This window comes from Humulus lupulus, chromosome 8 (assembly GCF_963169125.1).
Source record: "Humulus lupulus chromosome 8, drHumLupu1.1, whole genome shotgun sequence".
Taxonomy (NCBI): domain Eukaryota; kingdom Viridiplantae; phylum Streptophyta; class Magnoliopsida; order Rosales; family Cannabaceae; genus Humulus; species Humulus lupulus.
In genome coordinates this window covers 32,571,087-32,589,000 of record NC_084800.1, presented here as the reverse complement: position 1 = coordinate 32,589,000, position 17,914 = coordinate 32,571,087, and the positions used below count along the sequence as shown (strand labels likewise).

General features: G+C 35.0%; 1 long non-coding RNA gene across 2 annotated transcripts; it reads right to left on the bottom strand.

Moving 5' to 3' along the window:
• Nucleotides 1-5,275: 5,275 nt before the first annotated feature.
• LOC133793657 (uncharacterized) lies at nt 5,276-6,957 on the bottom strand. Of its 2 annotated transcripts, XR_009874914.1 has the most exons (4): nt 6,832-6,957; nt 6,677-6,729; nt 6,145-6,206; nt 5,276-5,427 (listed from the first exon to the last, which is right to left on the bottom strand). It is a non-coding gene; the product is annotated as an uncharacterized LOC133793657 (long non-coding RNA). The 2 variants fall into 2 exon arrangements; XR_009874913.1 differs by lacking the exon at nt 6,677-6,729 and having other exon boundaries at nt 6,832-6,939.
• Between the last annotated feature and the right edge of the window lie 10,957 nt (nt 6,958-17,914).

Below are 17,914 nucleotides of genomic sequence, written 5' to 3'. Positions count from 1 at the left end.
ATATTTCTGAGATGGAGAAAACAACGTCGCCATTCTCCGGATGAAAACAGATCGCATCTGTATCCATGCTGCATTTCTCTTCCTCTACCGTGTTGTGCACCAAACTCCAAGACCACCGTCGCGACGACGTCGTTTGGCGATTATTAAGATTATCGTCCTTCTTTTCCCAAACCTTCCACAAGTTTTGCCGCAAGCACTTTTCCCGCTCCTTCTGTTCTACCCTAACTAACCGTAGACGGCCCTCACTCACTCCCAGGAAGAATTTGGGTTTAGATGTTGAACTGACGGTGGCGCAAAAGTCATCGGTATTGGGGAGTCTGATACGCCGACATACATTTCGATCGGGATCGAAGGCAACGATAATGATGGTTTTGGTTTTGGAACACTTCATAAGCCAGTGAAAATTTCCGTTGAAGAAAATGACCTTGTCGCTACCACCTTCCTCTACCACGGAAATCCTTTGACGTGTTGAGCGAAAAGTTGATAGGCTCCACTTTCCAGTCTCCGAACGGAAACAGACCACATTGTACTGAAAGCGAAAAGTTTGATCAGGTTGGGGTATGAGCTTATCATAAACAAGCAAAACCCTGTACTTGAATAATCTATTGCAACTAGTGTCTAGTACCTTCTCCTCCTCCTTCTCGCACGACAACCCAAACATATGGTGGAGAGAATAACCTGCTCGTGGAGGGAGTTTGGGAAGAAGGAACCACTGTCGAGTAAATGGGTTGCAGATATAGTCGTTTGTCACGAGTAATAAATCGGAATAGAAATCGACTGTCGCCATCTCCCCTGTCGCCCGACTGTCCCTCTAATAAATAGTTAACAAGTGTCAATTACTTTTCTAACGTGACTAACGATTCTTCTTTAACGTTTGTTAATTCTCCTTCGTTTGGATATTTTAACACATGTGAATATAAAAAGTTCTATCACATATATTATATCTAGTAAGTAGTAACTATTTAAATATGTTATTTTATTAAAATTATATTGTTTTAAATTTTGTTTATTATTTACTTGTAATAACATTTCGTAGCTGTGAAAATGATATAAAATAGTATATAATGTTAACAATTATATCTGAAATACGTTGACATGCAATACGTTTTTTTATATATATAATTTTATAACAAATTTCTTTCTTTGTTTTTTTCTTCAATTCTATGTATAATTTTTATTTATATAACTTTAAATAATTATTTTTAAAAAAATTCTTAGTAATAAAAATTATAGACTAAATTTAAACATATTAAAGTATGAACGTTGATGGTATTTTAGGAATTCTACTTTTAAATATATTTATATTTTATAATCTTTTATATCTTTTTTATAATAAAAAAATTCATTAAAATTTAAATAAGACTTAAAAGTCAGATTATCAATAAAGCAATAGAGAAATTCTGCGTTTATCTATGATTCTTGAAAAAATTAAAATTAATTTTATTGCTTTTAGTTCAAAATAGTATCTTTTTTGTGCAAATTAATTGTTTTAATAATTAAAAATACCATCAACTTTGATTCTTTAATATATTTATAATTTTTATTTCTAATACAAAATATATATTTTTTAAAATAATTATTTAAAGTTATATATAGAATAAAATACTTTAATTTATTACTGTTATAAATTTTGTTATTCTCTATTTGTAAGTCATATCATGTTTTAAAAAAAATACCAATTTTTTATACGTTACAAGTAATCTTTTTTTTTTTACTTATTTCTTTTATATATAATAAGTGTGTAGATAACAAAAATTATTGGTTTTAACGGTTTTTTACTTTTTTTAATGTTAACTTTAACATAATATTTTTATATTTAACGGTAGTTTGTAAATACTTAAACTTAAATAAAATAATTAAAATATGATATTTTTGAGATATTTTACAATTATAATTATTTTAAAATCATAAATAATTAAATAAATTAAAATATGATATTTTTTAGATATTTTATAATTATAATTATTTAAAAATAATAATTAATTAAACAAATTAAAATATGATATTTTTGATATATTTTACAATAATAATTATTTAAATCTAATAAAAGCATACATTTTATAATGTAAATAAAATTTAATTAAACTTAAACTCACTTATTAGAATAATATCATATTAAACATATAATATAATTTACTGTTAATATTAAACTTAAAATCACTTATTAAAATAATATCATATTAAACATATAATTGAATAAAAAAACAAAAAAATAAATTTGTTATAAAATTATATATAAAAAAAGTATTGGATGTCAACGTATTTCAAATATAATTTTTAACATTATATACTATTTTATATCATTTTGACAGCTACGAAATGTTATTACAAGTAAATAATAAAGAAAATTTAAAACAATATAATTTTAATAAAATAACATATTTAAATACACACTACTTACTAGATATATGATAGAATGTTTTTATATTCACATGTGTTGTTAAAATGTCCAAACGGATGAGAATTAACAAATGTGAAGTAGATTACTAGTCACGTGAATTAGGGAAGTAATTGACACTTGGTAACTATTTATTAGAGGGACAGTCGGGCGACAGAGAGTCGGCGACAGTCGATTTCTATTCAATAAATCGTTGAAAGAGGCTTTCACAGTCATTAATGTTGGAATATTTTATTCATTTAATATATCAAAATTAATGGTCTACATTTAATTTGAATTTCTTAAATATCTCAATTAAGTTGAGAGAATATCTCAACTTCTTCTGTAAGTGTGGCAAAGACTTTATAGTATGTCTCATTCTATAGAGTACCGGTCTCCAAGCTTACTACTCATTCTGACTTTCAGTAACTCTATCTAAAGACTTAGTGAGAGCTTATAAGCCCGATTACTCGTTCTAATTATTTTCGTTCGAGATTATCAATTGCAATGGCTGGAAGCATATAATATTCGATCCTCTCTTCGTATATCTTCAATCTATATATATATCAATTCCGCCTACGTATAAAATTGTTCATATGCCTATATTTTATTTTATTCTAACATTTGGTATCAGAGTCATAATTATCTCTGTCTTGTTAATTTTATCTGCATATATATATTTATTTGTTTTATATATGTCTTTATATTCATATATATATATATATATTTCGTTTTAGTTGGCCATATTCATAACAATTTTTTTTAATTTTGTTTCAAAAACTAATTTTCAATATAAGTAGCATTAGAAATCCTTTGGATTATTTTTTCTAATGATCTTATTCCAAATCAAGTTTTGAGAATCCAACATTAGTTTTGAAACCTTCATGTACCCGATAATGACCAAAAGTTTTCTATGATATTAAAGTTTGGTTTCTATTTGTTTTTAAAGTAATAAAACATCATGAATCTCTTTAGACATTGCTTTAGATTTATTATGCGCGAAAATATATGAATTTGGATGTAAAAAGCGTTGTTTTCATTCGGGATTTTTCGTTCGGACCCGTTTATGGCCGATTTTATTTTTTGAAATTCAAGCCCGATTTTAGTTATTTTTTATGCAAAATAATCCCATGAATCACTTTATATAAGGTTTTCTAATAGATCCGGGCTTTAAAATCTTGAAAATCGACGTCAAAATGGGGTTTTCCAGTTGGGTTTGTAGACCGAGTCACGTGACCCGTTTGTAGGAAACCGGGTCAAAACGACCTGGATTGGCTGAAGAAGATGACCAAAATGACATGTCGTTTTGGTCTTTGCCGCAGAAAAATGACCCGTCGTTTGATGGGTCATACGACGATTCTAAGGGGAAAAACGACATGTTGTTTTCCCCGTGGTAGATTTAAAAAAAATTAAAATTAAGAAAAATTGAAGAAAATTTTGAAAAATTACATTTTATTTATTTATTTTGGGATTTTATTATTTTCTTGATTTTAATGCTTATTTAGACAATAAATTTCATTTTTAATTTATGCCAATTTAATTAAAACATATAATTTTGGTAAATTATATATTTGGAAATTAATTAAAATGTGCAATTACTTGTGTTATCCTAAAAATTTGAAAATGATGATGTGGCAATAGAAATGGCAAGTGGCATGGAGTAGTTGGGTGATCTGGCTTAGCAGCAGCCCAGTGCATCAGTGAAAAGTTTGGACTGCTTGAGAGGTGGCATGTCCAAGCCAAGTGCACCTGAGGAGAGTACTTGGGCTAGGGTGTGCCCGGTCGGACTTTTGTCCGAGGAGTACTCCAAGGGCATGGTCGGACCTTGGTCCGAGGAGAGCCCAAGGGCATGGTCGGACCTTGGTCCGAGGAGAGCCTAAGGTGGAGTGGTCGGACCTTGGTCCGAGGAGAGCCCAAGGGTGGTGGTCGGATCTTGGTTCCAGGAGAGCCCAATGGTGTGGTCGGATCTTGGTCCGAGGAGAGCCCAAGGTGGAGTGGTCGGACCTTGGTCCGAGGAGAGCCCAAGGGTGGTGCTCGGATCTTGGTCCGCAGAGAGGAGAGTGCCATGTTAGAGGAGAGATATGGCATGCTAAACGAGAAACATGGCATGCTAGAGGAGAGTGCCATGTTAGAGGAGAGACATGGCATGCTAGACTAGAGAGAACGTACCATGTTAGAGGAGAGGAGTGCATGTCCTACCCATGTCCTACTACCATGCACATGTCCGACCAGCAAGTGCATGTCCTACCAGCAAGTGTATGTCCTACCAACACTTGCATATGTCCAGCATGCATGTGTCCGACCAGCACTTGCATGAGTGGTCAGTAGGAGATATGGGTCGACCAGATAGAGGAGGACTAAGTCAAGATTCCCAGAAACGGCTTCAACAAGAATCGGTCTTGGCACGCGCGATAATCTCTCATTCTTCCCACAAATTGGGGGTTTTGTTACATTTTGAATGTTTTTTGTAATTTAAATGTAATAAATATAATAAAATATCCCGATTCTAGGGGATATCAGATGTATGATCCTAAGCCTATAAATATATGACTTATGGGATCAGAAAGGGGTTCCTCTTCTTTTGAGAGACTTTTGGGAAATTTTGGGTCTGAGTTTTCTAGAGAGAGAAAGTGCTGGTATCATAACGAATTCTTGTATTCTTGTAATCTGTACTGAAGAAACTCAGTTGGCTCAGTTCATCTGATCTTGAGTGTAACACCCTCACTTATTTTAGTTAAAACCATATTTGAGGTGTTACGTTTTAAAACTATATCATAATTTATTACTGCAAAAGTGTGGACATTTTTTTTTTTTAAACTTGAAAACTTATTTCACATTATTTACATTAAACATAAAGTGGGTCTCAAATATATTATACATAAGTATTAAATAACCCAATTTGTTTTCAAAACATAACTTCACACTTTATTACAAACATCTCACTGATAACTGAAATAACCCACAAAAAGGTCGATATGTTCATATGTACAAATCAGGGTCAGGACCATGCTTCAGTTCTCCTCATGTCATTCACACATTTCTTTCTCTACCTGCAACACAAGACAACTGTGAGCCTAAAGCTCAGTAAGCAAAGTAATGCATGCAATGCTAATGATTACCCAATATCAATGGACATACACAACTTCTTTTTAAATTTTGGGCCCCTTAATATTGTGCACACTGTTTGAATTGGTCAATGCCTGCAGGGCTTGTTACACATATAATACAAAATCACATGGGTTCTCCTCCGGCTAGCCATCACCACAGTAGGGCACATTAAAAACCTTATTCCATCGTTGCCCCGTCGGGCTCAAGAGTTAAGGCGGCCACACACTATGGTGTCAATACATATAACAATAACTCATATGGAGGAGAAATAAAACGGAAACATGGCAAACAATATTATTGGTTCACTAAAACCTAGCCCAAATTATTGGGCAGCCACTATAAGCCTACTATAGGCCTCCGTTTACACTTATTAACACTTTCATTTGCCTTTTCAAAACAGTGGCACTGAACTTAAACTTCTTATTACAACTTTCTTTTATGTTGCACAAAACTTGCAAAGGCATCATATAATTAATCATCATAATATCATGCATGGTCTTATATCATATAATAATTTACCATATCACTATTATGCCATGCATACAAATTTATGATGAAGTGTCAATGTATGTTAATACCACTTACTCACAAAATATTCATATAATGCATACTTTCACATAACATGTAATTCTTGTGTTGCAGTTGAGTACTTTACTTACCTTTTGTCCAAAATATATTTCACCGTGTAACAAGTGATGTCTTAGGTATTGATGTGCTTATCCTGAAAATGGCATGGATTTCTCATCATAACGATGGCAGTAATACATTGAACTCTCATTTAAAAATACCCACAAAACATCATATCAAATTTCATACCCAAAACATGCCTAAAATGCCTTAAACCACCTAGAACGAGCATTAGATTTATCTTAGACATTTGGAGAAATTTTGACAGAGTTTCCCCTTAATTTTAGCTATCCTCAAATATCAAAATCAACCAATAATCAACATCAAATAACCTGCCATAACCATATATATCCCAAATACCAACATAATTCATCATAAAGTTATCATATACCGATTTTGATAAAATTCTAATTTCCTAGATCATCACCTAAATTAAATGAGTCTCCACATCTATTCAAACATTTATAAACATATATACTCTCTTATAAACTCAATCAAATAACCAAAAATCAGCTTGTACTTCAATAACCCCAAAAACCTCATAAAACATAAAATTTCACTTACAGAGCAACTTTCGGCGAAAACAATCTCTTCAAGCTTTTCTAAACCTCAAACCACTTGGAAACCACCAAGAAATATCTTAGAAAAGATAAAATACCATAGATAAACTCTCAGCAAAATTCAAAAACATGGTTTAACTTCCAAGTACAAGAACTTACCATAAAAAGGCTAGAACTAAGCTTAATCTACTTCTTTGGCTTTGCTTTCACTTGGATCTCCTTAGAATTTCTTCAAACCACCCAAGAAATGGTTTTTGGTTTTTTTTTTTTTTTTTTTTTTCAGAATAATGGTCGTGCAAAGTGATAAGGTTGATGAAAATTCCTTATTTTCAATGATTTAGCCTTATTGTATCAAAATTTGACACCTTTCATCTCATCATTTCACCTTTTGACTTATGAAAACCTTATCACTTCAATAATTTCGACTTAATCATCTGCTAGGCCTATTATCCTTATGTGTAAAACACTCACACCAAACCTTAGGTTCATATGACTTCATACCCAATAGTTATGCTTACCCGATCGAGCGTAGCGCACTTATGCTAAGCTCGTTTTGACTTTGCATCAATACCACTGATTATGTATACCTCCCATCAAGAATTGATCTAATGGTTCTAAAACCATTTTTACATCATCAATGAGACCTTAATCATACCTCGATTACATTTGGTAAATCCATAAATACTCAATTTTACACCGAAATACTAGTAATCGACATTGTACTATTTTTCACTACTTAAACTATTTTGCCTTCTATATCTCACTTTCACCACTTAATTCCATGCCTTGTCCATATTTTTCATACTTTCTTATATCTTGAGCACATCAAACACCCATAAAAGACAACTCAAATGCCACAAGGTTAATAATATTGAGCATACATATAGACATCACATACACAACTTTTATACTTATACATGAAAACACTTATAAGAATATGCATATGCTCAAATTATACATATTGTATGATATGTAATGCAATGCAATCATGTGATTATTGGCTATATTATATCAAAATAATGTGGGTGCTACATTGAGTACGGATCTATAATCACAACTCTAAGTGGATTAGGCTATTACCAACATATTGGGGCTGAACCACTATAAAAATTGCGTGTGTTATTTACTTTCTGTTCAAAAACCGTCTGTGTCGTTTTATTTCTCTTGAAGGTTTGTCGTTTTTGAAGTTCTTGCGTCGTTGGCCAAAAACGCGGTCAACAACTTGATTTTGGTGTATTTATTGGATGGTATATTTATTTTATTCATGCAATATTAAATAATTGTGCTATTTTAAGAATGTAATTATTTTTTGTTTTACAATTAAATTTGTGCAATTATTTTATTAATTCACAAAATCAATAAATGATTTTATTGTCTTATTAAGTTTGTGCAATTATTTTATGCATGAATATTTTTGCCAAGCATATGTATAGAATTATTGTATTTATTTTCATACATATAGTTAATTATGCTAATTGTATGATTATTTTGTTATTAATCATGCAAATTTATTCTAAGTATAATTATCTTTAATTTTATATATATGACTTTATTATTTTAAATACGTTATATATTTCATTATTGTGCTACATATATTTAGATTATATTCAAACATTAAGATAGGTTGAATAATATTTAGCACATTAATATTCATAAAACATTTAGGGTGAATAAAATTATGAATAATTCATAAACAATTTTGTGGTTGACATAAGAACGCATGAAACCGAGACAAATGCTCAATCTATAACGGTTTTTAATGATCTTCGGACGGCCACACTAGGAGCACTACTCTCTGTGATTGCCTATTATGTTTATAACGAAATTGTTCTTAGGTTTCCTTATAGCCTAAAACATAATGTCTAGTGAACCATATAATTTTAAATAATTAGGGAGTAGCCACAGCATCTTTAATTATATAAAATTATATATTAATTTGAAAGGATCACATAATGGACATAAATTGTAATTGATTATATAGATATAATAATTTTACTCCACAAGGATTTTATTATGTTTATATAATTGATTAGGATAATATATTAAATTAATTTTCTTAATTTACCCACAGGAGTTATGAAAATTAATTTAATAGTTTTATCATAAAGTTTAATATAGATAAAGTATCAAACCTTAATTTATCCCAAATAATTCGTTTGAATAATCTATCATCCTATACATCTAATTTTATTAAATTAAAAATTTAGCCCACAGACAATTTTTGTTTAATAAAATTTCATTATTCAACATGTTATACATTGGTAAAACATGACTTCATTAAGCCTCAATCTTCAAAATCTAAGTTTGTAATCTTATTCATGCAGCTTCTTCATCATCTTCTAGTTTTGCTAAAATCCTTACCGAAATTCCTGAGCTTAGGGGTGATCATTTCAAAATCTGGAAGGAACAAGTTCTTCTTCATTTAGGCTGCGCTGACATGGACTACGCAATAAGGAAGGACGAACCTGGTGCAATCACTGCGACTAGCACTGCTGTTGAGATCGCACTATATGAAAAATGGGAGCGATCCAATCGCCTCAGCATCATCTTCATTATGTCCAAGATCCCTCTGGGAATGCGTGGATCGGTGGAGCAACCTGAGAAATTCAAAGACTTGATCAAACTGATCGATGAGCAGTTCGACACTTCGGACAAACCACTTTACAACAACCTCATCCACCAGTTCTCATCCACAAAACTCACTAGTGTCAAAGGAGTTAGAGAACATATTTCAAAGATGATGGACATTTCTGCTCAACTGAAGAAGCTCGATGTAGTCATTCCTGAAACCTTCCTGGTCCACTATATCCTTAACAATCTTCCACCTCAATACGTGCCTTTCAAAATTTCCTACAACACACATAAAGACAAATGGAGTATCAATGAACTGATAACCATGTGTGCTCAAGAAGAAGCAAGGCTCCTGCAGGAACAAGGTGAAAGTGCTCACATGGCCACTGTAACGCCCCAAACTCCAGGGACCGTTACGGTGTGCCTTGTAAACAGTGCTAAACTTGCTAATCGAGTCATTTGGCCAAAATGTGTAACTAAGTATGATTAGCGGTTTAGGGATTAAAAACCTTGGCTAGGATGTAACGTTTCACTAGAACGTTTAGTATATATATTGGGATCCCGAAAATATAATTTCAGAGTTTATTACAGAAAATATTTACAACAGGTCGTTCTAAGCGGCAAAACAGGGTTCAACCCTAGTTCCACTTTAAACCTCGGCCGTGGCGGACGAGCAGCTGCATATGTACACGTCATTACCTAAGCTCTCCAACTCAAGGATGGTTCAGCTTCCTCTTGCCTTTACCTGCACCACGTAGCCCCCGTGAGCGGAAGCCCAGCAAGAAAACACAATCTAGCATGATATAATATCAACAGATAACATGACGTAATATCATCAGGTAACATGATATAATATCAACAGATAACATGATATAATGTCAACAGACAACTTGATATAATATCAACAGTAATTGTACAGCCATTCAGGACCAACGGTCCATAATAGGTAGGTGACAATAGCCAAAAGTCACAGAAATGGGTACAGCTTCCTCTAGCCATGTGACGATAGGGTCACCAGGGCTTAACTGATAGGTGGTTCCTTCATAAGCTTGATTAGGATAGGTGGATGGTGATTAGTCACCAACATAACCATCCTCTCGACTCTAGAGTCGTAACTAAGGACAGCGTCCCCCAGCCATGTGACAAACAGTCACCGGGGTGATATACCTTGGCTGAAATCATCTGGTCTTAGACCAGGCAAGCGCTTATAAGTTCTTCGACCCTAGGGTCGGTCTAGCATTAATGCCGTAGAGCCATTCAATGCATGATCTCGACTCTAGAGTCGGTCCCTGACTAGTCAGTGCCATACACAAGCAAGTCATGCCACCAAACATATACCACATGTTCAATATCCATAAACAAGGTATTTAGCATGCTTACTAAACAGATACCAGTACGATTAGGACCATTTACAACCACAGAGGCTCAAGCTCTGAACAATATCATACCCAGTATGCAAAGCACGTCCTAATCACATGTTTCTCATGCATCATATGCAGTATATCCAGCAATCCAACATGCACCAATAACAACCATGCCTGTCACGTTTAATAGTCAACCAACATGCATCAAGAATAGCCATGCATGTCATACATAATAATCAACCGACATGCATCAATAATAACCACGCATGTCATACTCAATAATCAACCAACATGCGTCATAATAGCCATGCATGTCACATATACACATGGTGCAGTTTTCTTACCTCAAAGTCGAGCTAGAACGATTAAAAGAACGACCCTTGAGAACGATCAACTTTTAGTCCTTTAGCGGTCACCTAGCCATAACCTAATATAAGGTATCATCAATAAAAATGATCAACATAAGTTCCCAAACCAATATCTAGCCTCCGAGACATCAATCCCCACTTAACCGGGTACTAGGTTCAACCCCGAGGCCTATGGCAAGCATCCCTTAGCTAAAAACACAATTTTAGCCAAATATGCCCTGATGGGCCGCGGCTCACCACAGCCATGCCACGGCTCATCTCCCTGACAGAGGTATAATTGCCTCAGAAGTCACCTTAGGCCGCGGCACACAAAAGACAGGTCGCGGCTCATTACCCAGATCAGCCAAAAATCAGCAACGCATCAGCTTAACCTCCCCTGCATATTCCCTTAGAACCAAGCCTTCAAACTAGTTCCAAACCTTCTCCAAACACTCAATTAAACCTCTAAACATCACCCATAACTCCCCCTCATCAAAACCCAACCAAACATACACAAAAACTCCCCTTGATTACCACTTTCTACATCAAAAACCTTAAGCTGAAAACCAAAAGGAAAACAGAGCATAACCTGAATTCAATAGCTAGAACTCACCTTAGAAATGATTTTGAGTCCCCTTAAATGTCTGAATCAAGTTCCCTAACTCCCACCTTTGATCTCCTAGCTCAACTCCTCAAAATGACTCTCAAAATTCAAAGAAAGGATGAAGGAAGAACTTGTACGGGAAGAAAGGGAGAAAGATGAAGATAGGCTCTGTTTTATTATCATTCCACAGCCTTCCAAAATTCCCTTAGGCTGATATAAATCCTTAAGGTCAAAAGACCATAATGCCCTTAAGCCAAATAAACCCCTCTAAAAGCTTCCGAGGGTAAAACCGTCCTTTCTCGCCTATCTCGTTAATTATAATTAACGCTCTCCAATTCCCGCTATTCTCAATATTCCCAAATACCAATAAATCACATCCCATTACCCTTTAATTCCCGGTAATGCTCTAATCATTAAATTCACCCCGAGACTCACCCCGAGCCCCGAACTTAAACCCGTTATGACTAGACCGAACACTTACACCTCATGATCGTCTCATGTCGAATAGCTCGAACCAATCCACCTTATAATGTGGCTAAATTAATTAATCACAATCATGCACCCAAAATATACAATTACGCCCACAGTGGACAAATTACCAAATTACCCTCATAATTATTATATGAGCCCATATGCATGCATTCACCATCATATAATAATATAATTCACGTAAACATGCATATAATCATTAAATACTATAATAAATCAATTATGGCCCTCCCGGCCTCCTAATCAAGGTCCTAAACTGTAGAGTCCAAGAACTTTACTTAACTAATTGTTTAGTAGTATTATAGTATGTTTAGTATTATCTTTGTTACTGTGGATTTTTGGTTCAGACCGGGAATTATTTGGACACTCATAGTAGTACTTATAGATTTTCTAAGTATAACCTATAGTTTAAGAATATTAAGTATAACCTAAGGTTTGATTATATGACTAATAATTAAGGATTATATTTATTATACTATAAGGTTTAGATATCAACCAATAGGATTTTAAGCACATGTTATGAATGGGTAATTAAGGATTAAGTATTTTTGAGGATTAAATTAAATAAGGGTAAAGTTTGAATGTTATAGGGTCAGCCAGCAGCTTTGAATACGTTGAAGGCTTAGTCAAGGCTGTTTACTCCATTCAAACTTAGCTAAAAATGTGTAATTTCGTGTTTAAATATTCAGCGTGTGCCGATATATCGCAGCACGTAGATACGGAAAACACGAGACGATGCACGGTCGCCTCGGGCATACTGGCCCAGGCGATATATCGCCTCCTCCAGCATAAATTCAAACATTTTTGAATTCTTTTCCTTTCAGCCATTCAAACTTCTTCAAAAGTCCAGCATCTTTTGAACGAGCCTTCAGCCTCTGCTGAACGATTATTCAAATGATTTTCACCTAGAAAGCCATTATTTTTATTCAAGTAAAATCAAGATACTTTCATTCCCAAACTCTATAAATAGGACCTAGTACCCAGCCATTATTCACCTTTTGCTCTAAGTTCAGAAACTGCTAGTGTTAAGTGAGTGTGAGAGTGTAAACACCTGGTTTGGGAAAATCATAAGCTTAAACATCATAAGCTTATCAAACACTTTGGGAAGTGAGGTTCTATAGTATTTCGGTTGTGGTGTAATTTGATCTTACAAGTCTTTGAGGTAACCAAAACTCTAGTTCATTTGTTTTAAGTTATTTTCCCTTCTCTTAATCTTCTACTCAGTCTCCTAACCCCATTTTATTTTGGTTAGGAAATCTAAGCTCTTGAGCACATAAGTTTTGGTAAGTGTAACTTTCAATGGTTTAGTCTTTCCATCCCTTTCATTTCATCTCTTTTCTTCTTTAGACTCACTCTTTTTAATGGTTATTAGGAGTGTTCCCAAAAGTCCCAACTCAGTCCACATATCCCGGTAACTTTGGTAAAGAAAATAGAATAGAATCTATATGTGTATTGCTTATGTTCTCTTATGTGTTATGTTATGAAATATGATATGTTATTAAATGTGTTATTAATATGTATGTTTGTAGGCTTGGGCTTATGCCCTATTTGACTAACAAGACCCCAAAAAGATTATGGGCATATGCCTACTTAGCTAGTAGGACCCCACTAATCTCATGGGCATAAGCTTGTTTAGTCTATGGGACCCCAAGTAATAATGGCCATTATAATAAGTGTATGTATTAAGTGTTATGATATGTCTTTACGTTTATTATGAAATTTATGTGTATGACTATGTGTTAGATTTTCCTTGCTGGGCATTAGGCTCATTCCTTTCTGTTTTATGTGCAGGAAAATAGCTTTAGAGGCGGTAAGATTCGTGACGCTTAGAGGATGTGTATCGATGATGAATGGAGTCAAGGGGCCGAGCGTTATTCGATTCGAGGATGTAGTCTCATTTTATTTTTTTTTATGGTTTTACATGTATTTTCCGCATTTTCTATGTAACTCTTTTCATTTCAAGTTATTTTTGTTTTAAAGACAATGGGTACCCATATCCTACTTATTTTTATGAAAGTAACCTTTGTTTCTACAAGTTTATAATAAATTATGGTATTTTCGCAAATGTATGTTTTAGTAAGAATTTGTATGTATAGTTCGATAATGGTCCAAGAGTCTAGATTAGTGGGTCATTACATAAACCTTATTAGGAAATTTGGGGCATTACAGCCACCCAAGGGAAGAAACGCAAACCATCCAAGAAGGACAAGGGGAAAAATAAAGTGCCTCCCCAAGGCGAAATAAAGAAGGATTCCATCAAGTGTTTCTTCTGTAAAAAGAAGGGACATGAGAAAAAGGAATGCGCCAAGTTCAAGAAATGGATGGACGACAAAGGTAATCCAACTTCATTCGTATGTTCTAAATCTAATATGGCTAATGTTAATGTTAACACATGGTGGATTGATTCTGGATCAACAATTCACATTTCAAATTCCTTGCAGGGTTTACAAAACCTAAGAAAGCCAGTGGGAAGTGAGCAAAACATCTTATTCGGAAACAAGATGGGCTCACATGTGGAGGCTATTGGAACGTGCCATTTACTTTTAAGTAGCGGTTTTGTTTTAAAGTTAGAAAAGACATTTTATGTACCAAGTTTCTCTAGAAACTTGATTTCCGTTTCAAGACTTGTACCTTTTTGTAACATCCCAAATTTCCTAATAAGGCTTAGTGCCTGGATTAGGGGGCCGGGAGGCAATAATTGAATTATTATGTGAATTATATTATAATATAATCATGCTTGTATTTTAGAGATATAAAATATGTGCATGTGAGCCCGTTTCTTATAAGAAGGGTATATTGGTAAATTGACCCGTTAGGGGTATAAATGCGAATATGTGCTTGTGTGATTGAGACCACATTATTATGTGGATATATTTGGGTTACTTGACGAGAGGCGGTTCCGATAGGCAAGTTAGCGAAAAAGTCACAACGGGGTCTAAATACCCGGTTCGGGGTATTTTAGTAATTTAGTACATTATCGGGAATTAGTGGGTAATGGGAATTTATTGGTAATTGTGTGAGAATAATGGAAGTAGCGGGAATTATAGGATGCAAATTGTGGATAGCAGAACTTAAGGCAAATGACAAAATTGCCCTTGTGAACACTTTAGGAATAAGATAAGGGCAAGGGGCAACTTAGTCATTTCTACTGTGGTTCAAGACTTAGATGGCTGGGATATTCTCAGAAAGTTTGAGAAGTTACATGAAAAAGAGTTCAGCAGCTCCCTTTCTCTCTTTCATGTTCTCTAGGTGCCATAGAAGCTTGAGGAGGTTTTTTGGAAAATTGAGGAGTAAAGCTTGGGAAATCAAGGTGTTAGGCTTGGGGGAAAATCAGAGGCTAGGTTCAAGGGTTTCATCACAGTTAAGGTAAGAGTTCTGAACTGAAATTGCTTGGTTAGCTTTGCTGAATATTTAGAGAAAGTATGTTTATGCATGCTTGATAATTGAAGGGATAGGTTTGGGTAAATTTTATGTGTTTCACTATGATAATTGGTTGGGTTTGATTGGTGAGAATGATTATATGAGTTTGGGAATTGAATTGGAGGAGTGGGATGGAATCGGATAAGTTTTAGTTGGATTCGGTAGAAGAAAAACCCAGAAAATTCTGGGTTCGTGGTGATGAGTCGCGGCCTGCGAAGAGGATTTTGGAGCCAGTAGAGCTCGGATGCAGGGGCGGGCCGCGGCACGCGTTGGTTTCCAGGGAGGTCGAGCCTCTTGAATTAGAGGCGGGCCGCGGCTCGGCTGTGAGGGGTCGCGGCTCTTAAGGGGAAAATTGACCTTAATGGGATTTTTAGGTTGGAAACTTAACCGTTTGGGCTTGGGATCGATCCCACTTCCTTGTTAAGTGGAATTCGATGTCCCGGAGGCTAAGAGTTGGTCTGGAAGTTGTTATTTATCTGTTAGTAATGGGAACTTCTTAATCATGGTTGTGACTAGGTTTTCGCTAAGGGCTTGAATCGGGGATCGTACTCGGAGGATTGTCGCTAGTAACCTGCATACGGACCAAAGGTAAGAAAACTGCACCTGTTATGTGAATGCATGATTAGAGCATAGTGAAGGTGATGAACATGATTATAATTATGTTGTTAATGTCTTATTAGATACGCTGTAACGTGCATGATTATGATTATGCTTATGACTGTTGAGTGAATGTATTATAATGCATTGTGTGATTATCTGTTAAGTATGTTATATGAAACATGTGGCTGTCTGTTTTGTCTGCGAGGCTTAGTTTATAAACTAGGGTATCATTAGAGTGTAAAAAGGAGATCAACTTATTAGTTGAGAATATGATGGGCTTTAGGAGATTCTTAATAGTTAAGAATCTCAAGGCTTCAACTTATAAGTTGGAGGCACGCGGTGGCTTGACTTATAAGTCAAGGGCATAAAGGACTTAGTTTATAAGCTAAGATTGGCATAATGCACGTGGAGTGCAGGCCACCATGGCTGGGCCACCCTGGGAGTGCAACATGCACTTGACTGGCTCGGATGCCAACAACTTGAAAGAAAGTGCGACATGCACTTGTGTCACTCTATGGTCACCAATTGGGTTTAATGAATACACTGGATTCATTTATTACTGTTTGATGGTTGTTTTATTTACTGAACTGTTGATTAAGTTTTCTTGCTGAGTCTTCTGGCTCACGGGTGCTTTGTGGTGCAGGTAAAGGTAAAGAAAAGCTCAACCAGCCATGAGTCGGAGGGCATTAGCAGTGGTATGTACATATGCAGTCTGCTCGACCACCACGGCTGAGATGCTCAGAGGAACTAGGGTTAAACCCAGCTTTTGCCGCTTAGGACGGCTTAATGTGTAATCTGAGTTTTGTAACAGACTTTAAAACCAATGTTTTTGGGATCCCATGTAAAAAACTGGTTATTAACTTAATGGAAATGTTTATGAAATGATCAAATGTTTTTATTACCCACACCTTAGTGGCTTAATCACATGTTTAGTTCAAATGACTTGTTAGTAAGTCCAGCACTGGTTTCAAAACACACCTGGTAATGGACCCTAATTTGCAGGGCGTTACACTTTTGGTTTTTCCTTTACATTTTAAGACAAATCTTTTAATTTATATAATAAATCTGAATGTGTTGGAAATGGTATTTTGTCTGATGGTCTTTACTGCCTTAATTTACAAAACAATACCGCTTATAATACTGTGCACGTTCACGCTGGCAATAAAAGATGTGTTATGAATGAGAATTCCTCTACATTATGGCACCGGAGATTGGGACATATCTCCATTGATAGAATTAGAAGGTTAGTAAAAGATGGGGTACTGAATACCTTAGATTTGACTGATTTTGATACTTGTGTGGATTGCATTAAGGGAAAGCATACCTCCAAGTCTAACAAAAGTGGTGTCCATAGGAGTTCCGACCTATTAGAAATCATACATACTGATATGTGTAGTCCAGACATGGACTCATATGGTCAGATATACTTCATCTCTTTCATAGATGATTACTCATGCTACATGTATATTTACTTACTTCATAACAAAAGCGAAGCGTTAGATGTCTTTAAGATATTTAAAGCTGAAGTAGAGAAACAATGCAACAAGCAAATTAAGATAGTGAGATCAGATAGAGGTGGAAAATATTATGGTAGATACACTGAAGATGGACAAACACCTGGCCCTTTTGCAAAGTTTCTTCAAGAAAATGGGATTGTTGCCCAATATACCATACCCGGTACACCCGAGCAAAATGGTGTTGCAGAAAGGAGAAACCGAACATTGATGGACATGGTGCGGAGTATGCTTAGCAGCAACCCTAAACTTCCTACATCCTTGTGGACTGAAGCTCTAAAGACATCCGTGTACATATTAAATCGAGTTCCAACCAAGGCAGTCTCCAAAACT